Source organism: Brachycentrus maculatus, unplaced genomic scaffold (genome assembly GCF_059751285.1).
Source record: "Brachycentrus maculatus isolate JH-2025_06_01 unplaced genomic scaffold, ASM5975128v1 h1tg000244l, whole genome shotgun sequence".
NCBI classification, from domain to species: Eukaryota; Metazoa; Arthropoda; class Insecta; order Trichoptera; family Brachycentridae; genus Brachycentrus; species Brachycentrus maculatus.
This window is the reverse complement of record NW_028280995.1, coordinates 637,635-658,598: the sequence shown is the minus strand read 5'-3', so window position 1 is coordinate 658,598 and position 20,964 is coordinate 637,635. Positions and strand designations below refer to the sequence as shown.

The 20,964-nt window shown below is 31.9% G+C and overlaps 1 protein-coding gene across 2 annotated transcripts in view; it reads right to left on the bottom strand.

Annotated features, from left to right (window-relative positions):
• LOC148306280 (rho guanine nucleotide exchange factor 10-like protein) overlaps nucleotides 1-20,964 on the bottom strand; it is a 410,152-nt gene that overhangs the window by 381,636 nt on the left and 7,552 nt on the right. The window lies entirely within an intron of this gene.

Below are 20,964 nucleotides of genomic sequence, written 5' to 3'. Positions count from 1 at the left end.
GAACAAAGGGGTAACACGTGCAAAAGAATTGGAGTATAATACAAAAGGTAATATAAATTTGTAAGTATTTTGGGGTTGTTTTCACCAACAGATCATCAGTGTTAAGGACATCTGATTATATCTACGAATACATCGATTTAATCCTACATAAGTGGAAGCATTTATTGTTTAAACATAGTGCAAATTACAATTTCTCTTCATTCAATTAATTGTTTTATGGTTTTGAAAAGATACGATTTAATTTAGCCAAGGGGTATCAACCCATCGTCCAAAACCTATAAAATTGACTCACTTCCCTTCTTTTATTCATAATTAAATTCGCAATCTTTTAAATATTTTTTTTTATTTCCCGTGGGAAAGATTGTGATATTGTGATCGCACTACAAAATGAAGCATCACATGATAACGATTTGAAATACTATACAAGCAGATGTAATAACATTTTTCATCGATTGACTTTGAATGATAAATTATATTGTAAATCGTAAAAATTCGTTTTAATAATAATAATAATTTAGATAGTTTAAAAAGCGTCATTTTCGTAAAATACTACCTCAATGGCGTTTATAAAGACGTGGATAATAATAGAATAATAATGATAATGATAGTCGCTAGTTTAATCAATTGAAGAACTGCGAAGAGTATAAATAAATACTACAATAAAAGGTTTAAAAAATATATTTTTACTTCATACCTTAAAAAGATTTTTGAAAAGATTTTTTAACATAATTTTTATCATGATAGTCTTCTAATAAGTTCATAGTATGACTTAGTATGGGACATAAGTTTACAGTATAAAGACATTTTTTTTATATAACATATGTATGAAATCACATCACTTACATTAATCATTTTATAGAATAGAGCCATTAGGCTACTTAAATACAGATACAGAAGAAAACGGCGCTACGCTGAGCACGCTTTAAATAGTTACCAGTGGGTTCATATTAATTGCGTATTTTAAAGGTAGGTTCGATAAGTACTTCATTTGTTGTAATTAAGTATTTTCTGGTCGATTAAATTCATAACCCTTCTATTAATTCACGCGCCACTTGCATCTGCTGATGACGTTTCGGAGTTGGACAATTGAAAATGTTTGAAAAACAAACAACTACAGTTCTTAGTTATGAAAGGGTCTCATTCTATTAATTAATATGTCAGGAACAAATTTTAATTTATTTTTCTCATCTGTACGTGAGATTGCCATATCAGCTTTATTAAAATTGAATTAAATATGGTCGAGTTGATACTATTATTTAATATGGTCGCATGTATGTACGGTTGTGATTTTAAAACAGCCCAAATATATATTTATTTTAGTTTTGTAAAATAAACATGTTCTCAACACATATTTTTGGAACAGTTTTGGTTATAAATTATTTCATATTATTTTTTGACATCTCATCAAAGACGAAGAAGAATATGGAAGTCTGGGCATTTACGCGGCTGACAACCGACAATACGTAAATGCGCAGACTTCCATATTCTTCTTCATCTTTTATGAGATGTCAAAAAATAATATGAAAATAACTCCTGTAATTGAAGGTAATCCAACATTTTGAGTGTGTCCAAACACTTGTTCACAAAATGTGGATTATCTCCAATTACAGGAGTTATTTTCATATTAATTTTGACATCTCATCAAAGATGAAGAAGAATATGGAAGTCTGGGAATTTACAGGGCTGACGACCGTCATAGGCTGGTTTAAGTGATCACTTTACACACGTGTAACATTCACCAATTCTACCCATTATTGACAACAACAGTACTCAAATTCTAGGAAGTTCTGTATATATGAACCAATTTAGAAACCTTGTTCTTGAATCACTAGAACTTCACTAGAGACATCTATTGGTGAGATGTAAAGAAGATTTTGTGAACAAGTGTTTGGACACACTCAAAATGTTGTAAATAAATTGTCTGATCAAATTATAAGCTTAAATAATATAAATGAAAATGGTATTTTCTGGCGTTTCTCATATATGTGATTATAATCCAGGATTCGGACCTCACATACTAATATAAGAGTTTCTGCTTAGTAAAAAGCTTATTTACATCTCACCAATAGATGTCTCTAGTGAAGTTCTAGTGATTCAAGAACAAGGTTTCTAAATTGGTTCATATATACAGAACTTCCAAGAATTTGAGTAGTGTGGTTGTCAATAATGGGTAGAATTGATGAATGTTACACTTGTGTAAAGTGATCACTTAAACCAGCCAATGACGGTCGTCAGCCCTGTAAATGCCCAGACTTCCATATTCTTCTTCATCTTTGATGAGATGTCAAAAAATAATATGAAGATAATCCAGATTTTGTGAACAAGTATTTGGACACACTCAAAATGTTGTAAATAAATTATTTCATTTAATGGGTTCTATATGAACGATTTTTATCATTCTCATTATTTGATACGATAGTACTACGATAGGCTACGAAAAGGTAATCTATCTGAGCCGTATAGATACATACAGTGTCCGTCGATGGTTACTTAACATTGGAAGGGACAAGGTGGAAAGTGAATTAATTAAAGTCCAGGTGTAATTATCACACTAAAAAACCTTAAAACATAAATTATTTTTGTATCTCCTGTATGTTATGTTTATAATCTAATCACTAAAAAAATATATGTATATTAAAAATTTAAAAAAAATATATATAAACTTTGTATTACCATGTTAGTATTCGGCTCAACACAGGCCATGCATTTATTATACGTATTATACATACGTATAATAAATGTGTATATGAAATGAATATGTATATTGAATGTATCTATGTATTATGAAAATAAATAAATAAATAAAATAAATAAATAAATAAATATATCATCTCTGAAATTGTCATTAATCTCAATTTCTACACCATTTAGATACTTGATGTACAAATTGAGACTATCTCTTCTTCGATTTCATCGTTGACAAATGGAATAAAGGCATAAACGTATTCATAACATGATTTTAATTATTTATTATATCGCCCGCCTCCGTGGTGTAATGGTCAGCACGCTCGGCTACCGTTCTGGAGGTCCCGGGTTCGATTCCCAAGGGGGTTCAAATAAATATAAGTGATTTTTTCACTCTAATATTTATTCAACATTACCCTGGACTGGTACCTGAAGCGAAGGGCTGATCACCTTTCCTTCATGTGTAAACGATCAAGATAACACTGCGTTTATATGACGCAGTGCCCTATGCACCATTGGGGTGCGGATAAGGGTTTTATTATTATTATTATTATATTATATCAGACACACAAGGAGGCTTGGTGTGTCTCTGCATTTAAAAAAAATGTTCAAATAAATGTATAAAATTCAATCTTCATAAAATAAAATAACTTTTTTTTAACCACTTTTTATTGGTACACTTTATCCAACAGGTTTGGACAAGAAACTTGTCATCATCAGGGTTTATGAACTAAATTCTAAAACATTTTGACAAGGTTCTTGTCGAAACCGGTTGAATAAAGTGTACCGATAAAAAGTGGTTAAAACAAAGCTGTTTTGTTTTATAAAGTTTATAAAATGTGCCACAAAGTATCTGCGAAAAACATTCAAGAAAAGTAAACAATTTATGTTAATAAAAAAAAATACTGGATTATTTGCCCTACGGGTATGTCAATATTATAGTTGTCTTAACTTGATATGAAACATCTATGGTTATTTTTATATGAAGGAAAATGGATGTCTGAGCATCCCAGGGCTTACGATCTGGCATGAACGTTACAAGTCTATAAAGTCATCGCTTAAACCAGCCAAATGCCAGGTCGTAAGCCCTGGAATGCTAAGACATTCATCTTCTTTCATATAAAAAGAACGATAGATTCTTCTCATAGCAGGTTGAGACACCTAACTAACTAACCGTCATGCCGCTTCTCCGCAAGGATAGGCAGAGTGATTCTTCGCCACTTCCACATTATGCAACTCCTCATATAATATCCGCCGATTATTTCGACTCTTGACCTGATCGCTTCCGATTATTGACATAACTGTCATACCAAGTTTTCCTCGGTCTTCCTCTGCTCCTTTTTCCAACTACATTTGCCTCATAAATTTGTTTTAACGTTCTTTCTTTACTCATTCGTTCCACATATCCAAACCTTCTCAACACGCCTTTCTTAATTTTATCCATAATGTTTATCTCAGCTTTGCATTCTTTCCTTATTTCAGAATTCGAAAATCAATTATACATCGTTTTGCCTCACATTCGTCCGAGGGATCACATATCGAGTGCATTCGGTATATTTCAATTGCCTACTTCCTTTTTGACTTAAATTATTTTTTTCTCCAGAAAGGTATTTTGAATTGCGTATATTTAAATAAAATTACCAAGTTATTTTTGACATCTCATCAAAGATGAAGAAGAATATGGAAGTCTGGGCATTTACGGGGCTGACGACCGTCATAGGCTGGTTTAAGTGATCACTTTACACACTTTCTACCCATTATTGAAAACCACACTACTCAAATTCTTGGAAGTTCTATATATATGAACCAATTTAGAAACCTTGTTCTTGAATCACTAGAACTTCAGTAGAGACATCTATTGATGAGATGTAAAGAAGCTTTTTACTAAGCAGAAACTCTTATATTATATTGCCCCCGTAAATGCCCAGACTTCCATATTCTTCTTCATCTTTGATGAGATGTCAAAAATAATATGAAAATAACTCCTGTAATTGGAGATAATCCAGATTTTGTGAACAAGTATTTGGACACACTTAAAATTTTGTAATTTCTGAACTTTGACGAATCCAGCTTGCTCAATTTTTCAATTGAGCAAGCTGGATTCGTCAAAGGCAAGGGTACACGTGAGCAAATCTTGAACATAAGACAAATAATCGAGAAAAGTCGGGAGTTCAAGGTTCCGGTCGTACTTTGCTTTATTGATTATACAAAGGCTTTTGACTGCGTGAATTGGAATTGCCTGTGGAAGGTTTTGGAAGCAATGGGTGTACCAAGACAGTTGATAGTTCTTATTCACAACTTATACGTACAAAATTTGGCATCGGTAAGAGTTGATAATTTCCTCTCAGAGTCATTTCAAGTACAAAAAGGCGTGAGACAAGGGTGTATACTGTCTCCTGATCTCTTTAATATATATGGAGAATATATAATGAGGAAAGTACTAGACGGGTGGGAAGGTGGCGTATCAGTAGGGGGCAAAAAGATCTCCAATATAAGGTTTGCAGACGACACAACGCTAATAGCCAACAATGAGGACGAAATGGCTGAACTCCTCCATAGAGTCGAAATAGAAAGCCAGCATTTAGGACTTCAAATAAACAAAAGTAAAACCAAGGTTCTTGTCATCGACCGATTCGGCACCCTGATAAGGAACAATTCTTTAAGGGATTATGAAGAAGTCGACGACTTTATCTATTTAGGTGCACTCATTTCTAAAGACGGAGGCTGTGAAGCAGAGGTCCGGAGAAGAATTGGAATGGCAAAATCAGCAATGTCTAGTCTGGCGAAGATATGGAAAAATCGGTCCATACTGAGGAGAACGAAAACCCGTCTAGTGAAATCTCTTGTATTCTCCATTGCGCTGTATGGAGTGGAAACATGGACACTGAGGAAAAAGGAAAGACATATGCTGGATGTGTTTGAAATGTGGTGCTGGAGGAGGATGCTGCGCATTCCTTGGACTGCAAGACGCACAAACGTCTCCATTCTCCGCGAACTGTCAGTGACAGAAAGACTCTCCACGACTTGCAGGAAAAGGATTCTGTCTTACTTTGGGCATATCGCCAGAAAGAACGAGAAGAGTCTTGAAAAACTGGTAGTAACAGGTACAGTTGAAGGCAAGCGGGCAAGAGGACGGTCTCCAACAAGATGGACAGACCAAATAAAGGAATTAACCGGATCCTCGCTAAACGCTGCCATCAAGTTGGCCCAGGACCGGGAAGAATGGAGAGGACTTGTGCACCAAGTGCCTGACATTCCAGAAGACCACGACGCTCAGCATTGAGCAAGAAGATGAAGAAGAAGAAAATTTTGTAAAATTACCAAATATTTCCTACGTAAGAATCCTAGTTTAAAAGGAAATATTTAAACACACTTAAAATATCATTTACAATAAATTAATTTTCCTTCGAGCAATTCGTATAGATTAGCAGTGTTCATTGAACACTACACTGTACAAGTTACAGAAGCTGGTAAGAATACCGGTATGCAACCATCGGTGTCTTAGCCATTGTTTAAACACACAATGTAAGTACAGATATTTCGAATTACGTATATTTGAAAATGAATCAGGTACTTTCTATGTATGAGACCTAGTTTAAAAGGAAACATATTGAATAAATTTCACTTACCATATTTGGATCACTATGTTTTGATTCAGTTTAGACTTCCTCTTTGCAATAGTATATAATTTACACAAAAAAACGTACGATTAAAAACACGCAAAAAACAATATTGATTAATATGTCGGGACGATGGTGACAAAAAAAGCATAGTGTCAAGATGGCTATTTATTTCAATTTCCTGTCGATTAACTAAAATAAATATCATTGAAAAAAATCTTGTTTTTAATTCATCAACCATCAGTCTTTAAAAAGTTGTCAGGTATACTATATATACATATTAGTAAATGTACTAGTTCAACTTGTTTTTTTTTTATGAGAAAAGTTTTGCTTTGTAGCTACCAGTGCTATTATGGTGGGGACTGACCGGAGCATTTCGTAACGTTAACATAACGTCGTAACATCGCTCGCGGCGAGCATCAGCGAGCATCCGAAACTATGGATGGAGCGCTCGGCTCGCTGTACTGACTGTACGAACGCTCGCATCGTAACGTGTCACGTTACGACGAAATGGCTACGGTCAGTCCCTACCATTAGATATCGAGAATTGGTATTATGAGTTTATAGCTAGCTTTACTGTGATCCTTTTTATAATTAACGGTTTCGAAACTAACCATCACACCGCTTCTTCACAGAGGTTTTCATCTTCAAACCCTTATCCGCACCCCGATGGTGTATAGGGCACTGCATTATTTAAACACAGTGTTATGTTATAATAATCGTTAACACATGAAGGAAAGGTGATCAGCCCTAAGCTTCAGGTACCAGTCTAGGGTAATATTGAATAAATATCAGACTGAAAAATCACTAATATTTATTTTGACCCTCTTGGGAATCGAACCCGGGACCTCCAGAATGGTAGCCGAGCGTGCTGACCATTACACTACGGCGGCGGACAAAATTTACACTACGTTTTTTTACATATGTGATATGGTATAAACGTATATATCACACGTGAGCAATCTATACATAAATATGTCTGTATTCAAGAGCTTAAAATACTTGATCGTGTCAAGTTTTCCTTGGTTTTGCACTGCTTCTATTTCTAACAACATTCGCTTCATATATGTATTTGTTTTTTCATTCTTTCCTCACTCATTCGTTGTATATATCCAAGCCATCTAAACACATCTGTGTTAATTGCATCGATAATGTTAATCTCAGCCTTGTATTTTTTTTCCTTTTCACCATCTATCACACATCGTATTGACTTCACATATTTTGACTTCATTCAGTCTACTTTTGTCCTTCTTTCGTCAACTCCACGCATTAGAGTTGGTACCGTATGGTGATTGAAAATGATGCGGAATACATCGAAACACGTGTCACAATAGATTTTAAGAAATAGTGGTATCAACCAATTAAAACTTTAACTGTTTAATGGTCTTTTAAAGGTGTTGTATAGTTTTATAAATATTTTTTGATAAAATCTAATTTGTTGAAATTTCACGATAAAGCCGATCGCCATGCCTCGGTAGTTTAAAAAAATATTTGCATACAAAGGAACATAATGAATTATCTGTCAGTGTGTTTGATGGATGGTAGCATCACGTTCTATTGACGGAATCATCGATCAATTCAGAATAATATCCTTTAAGAACGGACAAAGGACATTAATATGGGTCAAGTGTGTGTACCATCATGTGTAGTTATTTTGCTACATATAATCTGTGTAAGAAATGCAATAAAATATTTTTTTTATAGATTTGGCGTTTAATTTGTAGAACTCCGTTTTAAATGATTAAAGAAAACACTTGTTTTATACCACTTGTGATTTTCTATTTTATAATTAAAATAACTAAAACTATTAATACTTTTTTATAAAGACTGATTAATACTTTTTTTAGTATTAATCAGTCTTGATAAAAAAGCGGTTAGCTTCGAAACTGGTAGACATTATAATTAAGTTTTAATAAAATATTTATAGTGATTTTAAAACAAAGTTACATTTTAATTATTCTTGCATTATTTCCTTATTTCATCATTCGAACATCTATCAAACAATCGTTTTACCGCACATTCATCTGTGATATCGCATTTTGACTACATCCATTCTTAATATACCCTTCTTTAGCCAACTTCAGCTTCACTTTCAAATATTTGGGTTGATATCAGGACTCTTTTGTCCAAAGATATTCAAACTATAAATATGAAGTGGTTTATATCAGTAATATATTAATGAAATTTATTTCATGGCAATTTTTCATGTGCATTTATTGGATACAATTTTTTTAAATACATTAATAAAAATGTTAACGTAAATGAAAAATGCATGAAAATGCCACGTTGCGACCCCTTATAACGCTCTCCTCGCGTGGTTCTTTGTAATCACACTTCACAATAATGTATGAAGATAAATACAATATTGTATATACAAATTAAAGAAATGTATGTAAGAAACACATACACCTTTTTCATTGTGAGAACTTGTTTTAAAATTCCTTTGATCTGAATGCTGGGTAAATGTTTTCATAAGAAATAATGATTTGATAACAAAATAAATGTAACAATTTAAAACATCTTTATAAGCGACGGATGTCTCTGGAAAAATATTAAAAATAAATGCTGAAGTTATTCTTTCAATCGGTAATTGATTTGTATGAAGCATTTTTGTATTTTATTTTTTAGATGAGAGCTGTAATTATTATTTACCTTGCTTATTATGTACAAGGTGTATATATCATTACGTGGATTTTAGTTTCTTATAGTTATTTTTTTTTTTTAATCTGTGTTGGGAACACGAGGGATATCTCAGCATTTGATCATTGCTGGGAGGAAACCACGTAAAACTCCTCAGGAGAAGCCGAACTGTTAACTGTCGTCAACAGGTCCTCCGCTCCACTAGAAGAGGGTTCGGCATTTTGTGTCCTAGCTTGGTTTATAGTACCAATGTCCTTCACTATTTTTATGACGTAAAAGTTTTAAATTTACCTATAAAAGAATCAAAAATATTTTGATATGTTAGGAATTCATAACACCAAAAAGCTATATAATAACTATTTTTTTTTTGAATTACCTAACGTCCAAGTGACTCTGAAATCTAGCTACGGCTTATGCAACACCGTTTATCATGTCCCTACTCAGGCTTCAACTTTATAAGTTTCATAGCCTATGCCTATTTGTGAGTGGATTTACTCTTTATGTTTAAAGTTACTATAATTTCATGTAATTCATGAGTGAAAATTCTAAGCAAAAACACTCGCTATAATAACTATTTTATCAATTACTTGTGTTAAAAACATTACGACTGTTAAGGTTTTGCTTCATTTGTTTACTTTTTATTGACTTTGTTCCCATTTTTTTTTAAAGTAAACATTTTAACCATTTTTTCTTCCTCGATCTATCAAAAACACAAAGCTAAAATTTAAGTTAGTTGATGATGTTGTTAGCATTGAAAAACTTGATAAAAACACGAGAAAATCATAATCATAAGGTTTACATTTTTAAAAAATACGAAGAAATCATATCAAGGAATAAATGCAAACAAAAATTTAAAGCAGATTAGTTTGGCGAGTACTGGATTTTTGTATGGTTCGTTCTTCAAACAAATTCTGTGTATTTTTACGTTTTGTAGAAAAAAGTAAAAGAATGCATGTAAACATTAAGAGGTGGGTGTCATTTCTTTGAATGAGAAATCCCTAGATTAAGATTATTTTAAATGCTCCTCAGAATTCTTGCCTGTAAGTTGCTATATATTCGTACTATGAGCATATGAGAACATATACAAGATGTGGGCGAATAAACGTAAGATAAATATTTACTTTCTGAGAAATGTTCTCTTGTAGCTAGAAAACGTAATATTGGAATGTAAGTATCGTTTCTGTCTTGGTATAAAACATTAAGTCAATAATACGTTGATATGAAAATGTAATACAACTACTCTAGGGCGCTGTTCACATATGAATATTTAAAAATAATGCAGCTTAAGTATCCTGTAAAACTTTATAGTAAAATATTACAAAATATACATACATATATTATAGGCAAAAATAAATTAAATTGATTTTGATGTTTAATCTACCACGTTTCGATTTACACAGATTAACACGATTAGCTACTACGACTGAATGCTTTATTTATTTTGTAAATTATAATGTAAATGGGGTATTACTTTATTATGATTATTTTAAAAATCCAAAAATAAACTCATTTTTAATCAAGCAGCATAGTTGTTCTAGGATACTATTGGTATTACTTATAAATAACATTTGAAACTAAACTGTAAAACTGAACACAAATTCATATTATCATTTAGAAAACAAAAACAAGAAAATTAATGAAAAACAGATGATAATAAATGTTAGATATATTTTTTATTGGTTTACGTCTCATTAAAGAAGCTAGGATAAAATTCTATAGTGAATTCGGTAACATGTTATATAATTTAGTAACATCGTATTGGAGAGTTCTAGTACTTTTTATATTACAATATTATTTTTGTAAGACTAGTTCATCAACACTAATTAATTAAGTATTTAATGTTTGCTAGGTTAGGTGGGGTGACATTTGAAAAAAAACTCGATTCATTTTATATAATACCTACTTGCTTTTTTACCTGGCTGAATACATGATATAAATTATCGTATTATTTTATGGAAACATTCTTACAATAAGTTTTTATTGAATTCCATAAAATATAAGCTATGTGAATTTTCCTTTAGGACATTAGGCTCAGAAAAGGGAAAGCCTGTTCATTTGTGAAGAAAATTAACTGATTTTTTTTTCAGAAATTTTAAACAGACTTAACACATTTTGTCATAACATTAACGCACGGCCGCATGATCTTTCGCGAGAATTAAGTTTACATCTCGCATTCCAATTGACAGAAACTTTCATCGATTTGTATCAACCAAAGGTTATTAATTGAAGCAACGTCTACAACCTACTTTGTTGAAACGACATGTTATTTTTTCGTAGGTTGTTTTTTTCACAAATATTTTGTTGAACCACCAGGTAATCGAGCCAAAGATCAAAGAGGTACTTAATAATTGAGATGCGTAGATGAGATACAAGACGGAATTTCAATAAGCTGTCAAAACATTATTTTTTGAAAAATTCAAGGGAAATTGGGCACAAATTATAATTAACTAACTAACTAACCATCACGCCGCTTCCCCACAGGGGTAGGTATATATCCAGTATATAGTTTAGATACCACAATAAGGAAATATTTTCTAGGATTATTTATTGATTCACTGTATCAAAACCGTTTGAGAAGAGCTGGAATAAAGTGTTTTAGAATGGAAGTGTTTTATAATAGTTAAATATTAATGAAATTTAATTCATGGTTAACATGTTTTCTTTAAAATTTTTGGATGTGATTTTCTAAATACTTTTAAAAAAATAAGAAAAAAAGTATGAAAACGCTACGTTGCGACGCCTTATAGCGCTTTTCTCGCATAGTTCGTTGTAATCACATTTTGCAATAATGTATAAAGATAAATATCCACTCCAAACCCTTATCCGCACCCCAATGGTGCATAGGGCACTGCATCGTATAAACGCAGTGTTATCTTGATAGTTAACACATGTAGGAAAGGTGATCAGCCCTCCGCTTCCGGTACCATTTCAAGGTAATATTAATAAATACAATATATGATATTTCTTTAATTTGTAAATATTATACATATGGTTTTTTCATTGTGAGATGTTTAAAAATTCTTTTGATCTGAACGCTGGGTTTCACAGTATCAAAACAGTTTGAGAAGAGCTGGAATAAATCAACACAGGAGGTTTATTATGACAAGCAACATAGGTGCACTTAATATTATTGAGTGCACCTAATGTCAGACTGTGTCATCCAAGTTGTCAATGTAAATAGTGACATTCATGATGTGAAGACCACCCCTGAAAAAACCGCAAAAATATCGAATATCCTTTAGATTTCTAGTCGTGGATAAGGCTGTAGACGTCCCTGTGAATGCTTTTATTATTATTTACGATTTGTATCATATTCTGAGACTGAATTCATTTACATAGTTTGTAGTAAACAAACTCATTTCCTGCAGTATTCATTGCCTGGATTCCGCCGTTACTTAATCAACCTCTTATGGGAATATTATATTTTTGGCATAGCGAAAGAGCGTCAAATATTTTAAATTTTGTTTAAAAAAAAGATCGAGTACTATTAATGTAAGATTCTATAATTAACAGTGGTGTAACAATACTAATTCAAACTACATGTTTTGAAAACAACCTTACAAGGCGAAATAGCTTTCACCAGAAGTGGAATCGTAAACAGATTTTATTTTTTATTATCATTAATATAAAATGGATTTCTGGAAAATACATACGTAATATGAATAAAAAGCGTTTAACTTACATGGATAGGAAGATATTTACAAATTTAAAACTGCAATATTTCTTTGTTAGAAGTTTACGAACTAAGTTTTGTACTGTCATTTCTTGGTGGAACTGCATAATATATAGTTATAAAAAACATATATTTAGTTTTTTCCACATTTATTTTATTTTTATGAAAAGTATTTATATTTTTTGTGATTATTTTGGAGTATTAATTATATTTAATAATACTACGTAGTTGTTAACAAAATATAGTTGGCGAAGTACTTGTATTCCACTCACTTCACTACTTAGTCAAGCTAAAATAAAAACTATTACTGTCAATACTTTATTCAAAACTTATAAATAATAATCCAACTTAAATAAATAAACAAATAAGAACTGTGGGATGATAAAATAGTACTTAAGCATGTGACAAATATTGTTTTAGAACTTATTGAATTATTTGTATTTGCTAAAAGTACGTTGAAGCTTTTATAAATTCCCGAAAAATAGAAGGAAAGATAGATAAATAGTAATTTAGAAGCAAGTTAAGTATCACTGTATTTAATAAAAAAAATTGTAAATGATTAAAAAATTACTGTCTTAATTATTCCACACATTGTATCTATTTCGTGAGGCGCTAATAATATTGGTATACACAGTGAATACTAAAGTTGACTTCATTAAAAATTGCAATGCAGAGACGCTGTACACATCGCACTTTATACCAGTATTAGTATCAGTAGATATCGAAAGGATGTCATATTAAATTCCTGGAAGTGACGTTGGCCAACATCACAGGTGAACTTTATAAAATCATTTGATATTCTGTACGTATAACACGGCGCCCTCTACACCGATAACGTGCAACATGTTACATCCTACATAACTTCACGCAAAATATTCGTAAGGAAGTAGTTTGTGGTAAAAGTGATATGTATGAAAATACAAAATAGTGAAAATTAAGGAGGATTTCTTTATTTAAACAAAGGGGTTTACAACATTTTGAGTGTGTCCAAATATATACCCAGGATTTGGACCTCACATACTAATACAAGAGTTTCTGCTTAATAAAAAGCTTCTTTAAATCTCACCAATAGATGACTCAAGTGAAGTTCTAGTGATTCAAGAACAAGGTTTCTAAATTGGTTCATATATATAGAACATCCAAGAATTTGAGTAGTGTGGTTGTCAATAATGGGTAGAATTGGTGAATGTTACACATGCGTAAAGTGATCACTTAAACCAGCCTATGACGGTCGTCAGCCCCGTAAATACCCAGACTTCCATATTCTTCTTCATCTTTGATGAGATATCAAAAAATAATGTGAAAATAACTCATGTAATTAGAGAAAATCTACATTTTGTGAACTAGTATTTGGACACACTCAAAATTTTGTAAACTTGTATAATACTTTATTTATTGTTTCGGCAATAACTTTGTGGTGAGACGTGTTAAAATGATTAAGGAAACACTTGTTTTTATACCACTTGAGTTTTTTTAATGAATACTAGTTTCGGAAGCTAATATTCCATCGTCAGGTCTTAATAATAACTGAGTTAGTTCAGACCTGACGATGGAGTTTAGCTTTCGAAACTAGTAGTCATTTATATAAAATGTCATGTGGTATAAAAACAAGTGTTTCCTTAATCTTGTATTATACCACTTATTGAGTTTTATTTCATTACACAAATAGTCACCAAATGTCTATGAAAACAATTATAGTTTTCGAAACTAGTGTTTGCAATGAAATAAAATTCAATAAGTGGTATTATACAATTTTGTTTATTTTTAAAATAAATAAAAACATATTGCCATATTGGTTGAATTAAAACAATTGCCTTTGTCCGCATTATTATGTAAAGCCGGTATCCCTCCGGTAGACGGTAGACCATTCGTAGTCTGCTAGAATACAGGAAGCGGTTCCCGGTGATTTTATTAATAAATTAAACGGGTATAACCACGTAACAATGTGTAAAGCTGTCATGATTCACTAGACACGATCGCCCATTTTGTACAGCCACGTTGCGCCACGATACGGAATCCTACTTTTTTATTACAATCACGCTTTTATTACACAACTCTGCGACAAAAATATACAAATAAAGTAATACATGCAAAGACAGGACGCACATTTCTTTTTTAATTATGTGTATACGTATCAATCTTAGATATTGTGACATGTAAAACTAACTAACTAAACGAACGCCACACCAATCTGTCTTTGCAAACAATTTTGACCTCTTCCGCATTCATGAATATTCTCATACATATCCGTCGTTTATTCCGACTCCTGACCTTACCACTTTTGAAATACTTGATCATGCCAAGATTTCCTCGGTCTTCTTCTGCTTCTATTACCAACTACATTCGCCTCATAAATTTGCTTTATTATTCTTTCTTCACTCATTTGATTCACATGCCCGAAACGTCTAAACGCACCTTTCTTAATTTTATCGATAATGCTTATCTCAGCTTTGCATTCTTTCCTCACGTAAGTATATATCACCATTCGAACATCTATCATACAACATTTTGCCACACATTCGTCTGAGAGATCTCATTTCGACTTCATTAAGTCTACTTTCATCCTTCATAACTTCATGCTTTACTTCCATATATTAGGGTTGGAAGCACATTTTGTACTGCCAGTTTAGTTTTTGCTTTAAGGGTTTTATTTGGTATAGCAGAATTTAATGCGCCATTCACTATGTTCCTAGGATTCACTCTCCATTATCAGTCATTCCTTCCCTAGAAAATATACTTCTTAATTAAACGGAATTATTTACCTGTTTTAAAATCGTCTCAATATCTAACTTTTTACACCCAGATCTACATTCATCACTTTCAAAAACCACTACTTTCAATTTGCCAATATTAACTGAAGAAGAGTAATGAGGACTAAGATGGAGAAGACAGGTTAAACACCCACGACGACATTACGCATCCCTGTTAAACACGTTTACAAAATTTCGCATTTATTTCTATTTTACATACAAATCAATATCGAGTACCATTGTTACCAAAGAACACGGTATGCTAGGAGTTTCGTTAGCTTTTTGGCTTTTTAAGTTCGTTGAAAAAAAGATATGGCAACAGGTGGCGTTCAGCTAAACGTTTCGCTGTGCGTACTAAACAAGAATAGACAAGATGGTCCGCTTTTACTCTACACGCATACAAAATAGACCCACCCAACGGTCTGCCGAGGAACGAGCGTCCTTCAACCGCCATGTGTTTTTATGGCCAAAACCTACGCAAGGATTATTTTATTTACAAAGCATTGTTCTACGGATTTCACGGTTGTAATTTTATGTCCATCGCCAACCTTGTCTGAAAATTATTACACCGTTGATCACTGTTTTAATTGGTCTAAGGCATAGATCGGCAAAGTGTGGCTTCGGAGCTACTTGCGGCTCTTTGAGCTTTTGCTTTTAAGTGCGACTCCGGCACAAATATCAGCGAGAAAGCTCTTTGACTCTATGTTTTCATACGAATAATCTTTTTGAAGCATAAATCTTTTTACAAGCAAACTGAGAAATCGTCTTATTGACAAGAACCTAGAAATGTGCTAAAAATAACGACATGCAAACCGGAGAACTTGATTAAACTAAGGAGATGCAAGGACATTATTCGCAATAAGAAGTGTTCTTATCGCTCACTCCTTTCAAGAACGTTATAAATCAAAAATCGACAATTTTCAGTTGTGCATGTTTTCGGAATGTCCAGAAAATATACTATATCCCAGCAAAAAAAGCACATTTTTAACTTAAAATTTACCCGCTACAGGGCAGAAAGTGTTGTTTTTTGCATTTTGAAGAAAAGGTATTGTTTAATTATTTTTTTAGATATACTAAATATTTTTCAAATGAGGATAAAACCTTCAGGTTTTACCTAAAAAGATCTGTTGCATAGTAAAAAGTTCAATAAGTGGCTTGATTTTTATTTTTAATACATTATATTATATTTTTAAACTTTAAAAACGTTCTCCTGAAAAATCAAGTTTTTTGATTTATGGCGTTGTTGAAAGGAGTGAGCGAAATGTATATTTCAAAAATATTGAACACGTTAATTTATAATTTTACCTGTACGAAATATTGATTTTCATATGGTCTGGATTTTTATATTTTCATAGTTCATTTATCAATTAAGACGAGCAGTTAAAATTGAGACCATATGACATATGAGATTTGGCTTGATATTTATTTTTAATACATTATATTATATTTTTAAACTTTATAAACGTTCTCCTGAAAAATCAATTTTTTTGATTTATGATGTTCTTGAAAGGAGTGAGCGTTATGGATACGTTACTTTCAAAAGATTTTTTTATCAATGAATAAAATCTTTATTTAGTATTAAATCAACTTTTATTGAGTGTGTCTATCCGTAATTTAATAAAGGTCTTAAATTATAATATAGGTGTACTAGAATTGCGAACAGATTTGGCCCTCAATATTTTTTTATCGTTGTTATGTGCATATTTGACTCTTTGGATAATATGTTTGCCGACCACTGGTTTAAGATATTACTTATCTCCTTAGATTCTGCTGAATATTTATGATAAAACAGGAAGCTAAAAATATCTTTGAAATACAGATGCTTCATTTTTAGGAGATAAAAAAAATATGTAAAAAAGGTGTAATTCAAAGTGTGAACACTGTATTGCTTTTCAAGTATCTTCATTAAACTGTAACATAGATTTAAGGTAACTAGCGGTTACACTTACAATACTTTGAGCAAGAATTCCGAAACAATGAAGGCTAGAGCAGAACCGAACTTTTTAATTATTCACGTATTTAGCATATTTCAAGAAAAAAATTAAGTACATTCAATACTTATATACAAAAAGAAAAATTAGGTACCTGGTTTACTTCCCCAAAATATGAAGAAAAAAAAATATATCAAAATAAATATAAAAAACAAACCCTTACTGAGTAAACACTTCAGTTTTCAAGCAGAAATGCAACTAAACTATAAAACGAGTACCTACTCTTATAAAATTGATATTTAGGATATGCATATACAACGTGGAAGGCAAGGAGACACATACAGACAAGGTTCGGTGACATTTGTTCATACTTATTGTTTTACTGTCACCCACGAATCCACCTGATGCGGCTTGCCAAGGAGGAGGAGGATATATATATATATATATATATATATATATATATATATATATATATATATATATATATATATATATATATATATATATATATATATATATGAACATTTACATAAACATAGTGTAGTAGGATATTGTAAAAGTTATATACTTAATAGAATATTTTCACGTATATACTTAAAGGGTGAAATTTTCAGAAGAAATGCGTAATTTCCCGACTTTGTATGGTGTACCCTGACCTTGATCGTGCCTAGAATCCGACCCTGCCAACTGCGAATACTCTGAAAACCTTCCAACTCCTACGCAAATAGCAGACTTTATGACTCCGCATCTCCATTTCTCGCCAGTAGAAATGCCGAGAACGCTGCTCCTCCGTTCTGGAATTTTCCAATTAATGTATTCGTCCGGAGCTATTTTCCGACGTATTTATATTTACCATCTAGTATGTGTAACGTTATGCCAGTTTCCCTTTAGAACATGATTGATATGTACGTAATGGCGTTAAAGCCTTGATGGATTAATAATATTTTGCATAGGTACTATATATATATATATATTATGCTTTGCCAAAACAAACTAAATACTATCCATACAATATATGTATATATCGTAGTCATACAGGAGAAAGTGACCAAGTGCTTTTTCAAAAACGTGATCATTGACTATTTGATATCTTACTAGCTTAATATTGCTTTAAAAAATCCCAAGGGATTTTAAACCTAGAAGTATAACATATTGACTTCTTAAAAATGACTAAATGCATTGATGTTTATTTTCTTGCCAGGCAAAAGTGACATAAATGGCCCTCCTGAACATTTTACGTTTTGATAGTTGGTCACTTTCTCTTGTACGACTACGATATATCCATGGAAACTAAACTGAGTGCAACGGTGTGCTGGTTCCGACACTGATATATGAAACGATAAATGGTTGGTTTTGTTAGTTAGTCACTTTCTCCTGTACGACTACGATATGATCATATACAATTGTTCCTGCTTAGCGCGGGAGTTGTGAAGATCTAGTTCATTTAGGGTTTTATTTTAAAATTTTAAAGGAAAACCACAAACTCTCTACTTTTATAGGGTTGTTGGCATGTCGGAATAGGGAAGGCTAGACTTATTACTGACGATCGATTTTACTTGAGTCTTAAAATTCTAATAATTCATGTTTTGTCACTGAACCAACCGAGAAAAGTTTATAAATTTGTATATTGTTTATTTTGAAACACAGAGTTTCTTCAATATAACATTTACATATTTTTCCCCTACGCACTTGTTATAAGCTTATATAAAACGTAAGCCTCTGCATATATTGTTTGTTCTGAATTATGACATTTTAAATATTTTTTTAGTTATTTACGAACCTTTTGAAAACATTGTTATTATGAAATACAAGTTATTACACAAACATTATTTTGGTTTGATTTAAATTTAGTGGTATTTACTAAGTAAAACTTGAATGAAAATTTGATAGTTTTAACCACTAAGTGACTGCCGAATCGATAATTTTATTTTGGTATTAGTAACTCTTAAATTTAAGTGCATAGGTCGGATATTGCATTATTTTTATTGTGATTTGTTTGTGGATCAATCTGTTTGCATCGTTTATGTATGGCATTACAATACGAATACGAACACCTATACAATACGGATCTGAAAATAGTAAAAAAGATAATATATTGACAAAGAAATTTAAGCAAATCATAAGACTTCATAAAAATCTAATAAATATATTATTAGATTAAAACCAATATTTTAAGCTTTTCTACTTTATTTTTATTTGACCAGCGACCGGGTTTCGTCGTTACCGACATCATCAGACTGATCTGATGATGTCGGTAACGACGAAACCCGGTCGCTGGTCAAATAAAAATAAAGTGCAAAAGCTAAAAATATTGGTTTTAATCTAATAATATATTAAAATGCAATTCCATCACGAAGTGTCTGTGTATAATATAAATCTAATAAATATTATGCAGGGTCGGAATTAACTATGAGATAAAGCTTATTTGCGGACATAAAACTTATTAATAACCAAAACAGTTTTTTCCTTCGTGGATTTGAATGTTCTTTGCGCATTGCGGACTTTGAATACAGGAATAGTTCGCACGGTGCTCAGTACTTACCGTACCAACATTATACATAATACATAGATCGCTATCTTCACTAAGTGAGCAAATAGGTAATAGACCAATATGGATATGAGAAGTTAGTTCAGTATAAAATCTTTCCATAAGTTCCAGACGAAATGAGATTGTCAAGATTGTGGTTCCCGTATTACCATTTTTGTTCGATTTCCGGCAAACTTTTACCAAAGTGTACTTTGTGACTAATCCTTTCAAGTCACATATTATGAATTAATATGTAATATCCGTGAAATAAAACGTTTGTATTATTACACGGATATTACATATTTATTCAAAATGTGTGTCTTAAAAAGATAAGTACACTTGATAGAGTGCATTACATAAAATACACTAGATAAAGTACACTACATAAAGTCTTATTATTACCATCATCCGCACATAATGGTGTAAAGGCCATTGAATCAAATTGATGCGTTATTAGGTTGATCCAGAGTAATATAATATAAACAAAATATAAGAGTGAAATAACATTTATATAAGTTTATTACATAAAGTACAGTAAGGGTACAATTGCAATATAAAGAAATGTTTTTTTTTGTTGTATTTGTACAATATTAAATATGACAAAAAATCCCATATTTGGTGGGTACGTATTATGTACAAGTTACTATATATATCAATATTTAATAAGTATGTACTTTTTTACAATCCGTTATTTGCCATTGTATTGTATATATGGCAATGCAGATAATTGAATAAGAAAAAAATTGTGATCATTCAGAAATTTTGTTAAAATAATTGAACAATTTCATAATACATCATTCACTGTGAAATATTCGTAAAAATACTGTACATAGAGGGGAGGGGGTTTAAATAAATAAAAGTGATTTTTTCACTTTGATATTTATTCAATATTACCCTGGACTGGTGCCTGAAGCGGAGGGCTGATCATCTTTACTATATGTCAGAATAACATTGCGTTTATGCAATGCACTGCCCTATGCACACATATATACACACATAATAAAACCCTTATCTGCACCTCAATGGTGCATAGGGCACTGCGTCATATAAACGCAGTGTAATCTTGATCGTTTACAGATGAAGGAAAGGTGATCAGCCCTCCGCTTCAGGTACCAGTCCAGGGTAATATTGAATAAAT